The sequence below is a fragment of the Lissotriton vulgaris genome, chromosome 3_1 (genome assembly GCF_964263255.1).
Source record: "Lissotriton vulgaris chromosome 3_1, aLisVul1.2, whole genome shotgun sequence".
Classification (NCBI taxonomy): domain Eukaryota; kingdom Metazoa; phylum Chordata; class Amphibia; order Caudata; family Salamandridae; genus Lissotriton; species Lissotriton vulgaris.
In genome coordinates this window covers 92,346,639-92,349,113 of record NC_141689.1, presented here as the reverse complement: position 1 = coordinate 92,349,113, position 2,475 = coordinate 92,346,639, and positions in this window count along the sequence as shown.

The following is a 2,475-nucleotide window of genomic DNA, read 5'->3' as shown; positions in this document are numbered from 1 at the left end:
GTTCACAGGACCAAACGAGGTTACGAATACAGTCGTAAAGAATGAAATTCTGTTGAGGTGATAGACTTTACTCCGCAAGTGTCAAATGGAATGTCAATGAAGTCACCAGCAAGAAGACGAAGATGGTGCCTAAGCAGAAAGGTCAACTTAACGGACGACGCGAAGAGATGAAGCTATGGAAAGAGCTAGAAATGACCTCATGTGTGAATGTGTACGTGGTGGGCGTCAAGGGGCGTTCCACCCATACTGTGATTGTGTATTTAGGGACAGCACCCTGGGGAGGAGAAGTTAGCGCAGAACAGAAGATCAAGCGAAGTTAGGAGCGAGCGCAGAAGAACAGAGCGCAAGAGAGCAGTAGGCCGAGGACCCTTAGAGAGCGGATGGGTAGGCAGAGAGGGTACTGCTTCTCGACATAAGTTACCATTAGAGGCTAAGAGAGTTTGAACTTCTTTAGAAGTCAAACTGCTGACACCTTTTTTAGGTAAGGAACTTACGAAGTAGGAATGTCACCTAGTATAGAGTAGGGACAGAATTAACTTGTTTATTCTATTTGTAGATGACGCAACGGAACCACTTTGTGTCTATGCTTTTTAATCTGCTGATATTGGAATTGATTTTGATTGTATTCTTTTGTAGACTGAGGTTCTTTAGGGAATTTATGTTCCTTCTAGTTCCTGTATACTTGTTGAATCTTATCCTGAGAGGATTGTATATGCAACTTATTCTGATTTTATATTAAATTTTTAAACTTCATCAGTCGTAAGTGGTTCTTCAGAGTTGCGTCAGTCTATGGGGTTGATTTAACCTATGTGGGGTTTGTCTTTTACTCAATGACAGAAAATAATCGATCCAAAATAGATGAATGAGATAAGTATCTAAGTGATCAGAAAAGGTATCAAAATCTCATTCCCCGCAGTTGGTAGCAGAGGATGGTTTTCTTCTTGAGGAAGACAACCTAGGTCAGGTCTAGATTACCCCAAGGTCCCTAGTCATCGACGACCAGAAGAAGAATCCCTGCCGAAGAAGGTGCTGACGGTGCGTCGAGAGAAAAGCAGCAGAGTCGGTCGAGAGTGAGTATAAGGGTCATGCGTTGCCAGATTGCGGTGTTTTGTGTTGTACCTGTGTTGTAATGTCAAGCGGAGTTGAATGCCTGTAGTGTGATTGAGGGAAGGTTGTGAGCGCGCGCAACCGGATAAAATCTTAAGTTCAAGGAGAGCTTAAGTGGTTCAGGTGTATCGAACACCCAGAGTAATTGTCTACCATTGAAAGGGGGTCATGAGGTACCATTGATCGCCCGAAGGACCGATGATAGGGGGAGCGTAAGAGTGAGTGTATGAGTAACGGACGCTGGTCGTACATTTACTGTGTGTAAGTAACCTATCAGTTAAGGCGAGCGTCTGACCGTGAGAGGAAGACGTCTCGTCAGTTGAGGTGACAATTACAGTTAGACTGTGGACGTACAGTCAAGAAAAGTGAGCGCTTGGACGGAAGTAGTCATTTTTCGGCGTATGAATGAAAACGCATGCAAGACCGTGAGACGAGTTGAGAAAGGAGAGGAACTGCTGCAGAGGGGACGAGTGACGTCAGCGTAGAGCCGCGCTGAGATTGGTCGGTCAGCGTAGAGTCGCGCTGGGATAGGCTGCTCAGCGAGAGTCGTGTAGGGATTGGTTGGTTTGTCATCGGGACGTAAACAAGGAAGAGAATTAAGGAAAATTGTAGATTATCGAAAATGAAGTGTTTTAAGCGTTTAAGGGCGATCTTTAAGAGAGATAGAGGAAACTTGTATGCAGGAGAAGAAGCTCCACCAGAAGGCACACCAGCTTATTATATGGCTGTGAATGTAAGCTTACACTCAATACTATGGATCTCTGAGTGGAATAAGCTAACAGAAGGAAATAAGGAACTGACGTTCCCGAGATACGGGACGTTTAAATTAGAAGTATTGAACCAACTGAAAGCGGTAATGCTTGCAACAAGACCTCTACCGAGGCCAACACAATTTGAAGCCCTTAGTGCATGGTTTAGAACGGCACACGAAAAGAGCTTGAATAGACGCCAAGAAAGAGTGAGACGATCGGTAAAAGCAGTGCAGGATGCTAAATGGGACGATGAAGCTAAAAAGTGGAGGGTGCAAAAAATAGAAGCAGACAAACTGTTCACAATGCTAGAGACTACGGGAGAGAAGAAACCTCTAGAAGAAGATGAGGATAGCGAGCCAGATGAGGATCTGATAGAGAGGCTATTATTAGATAGACCACCTCCGTACAACAGAGAAGCCGAAAGTCCCGAACTACAGCAAGGGGACGGAGCTAGATGGGGGGAATATAAACCGCTCCCAAAAACAGAGTGGGATCCCAAGAAAGGTGAGGAAGTACCTCAATCTAGTCCCGTACAGAGAGTAGTAGGAAGATTCGTGGTCCAGAAGGTGCCAGAAACGGAGCATGCAAGGTCGTATCAATTGCCAGATGCTCTACA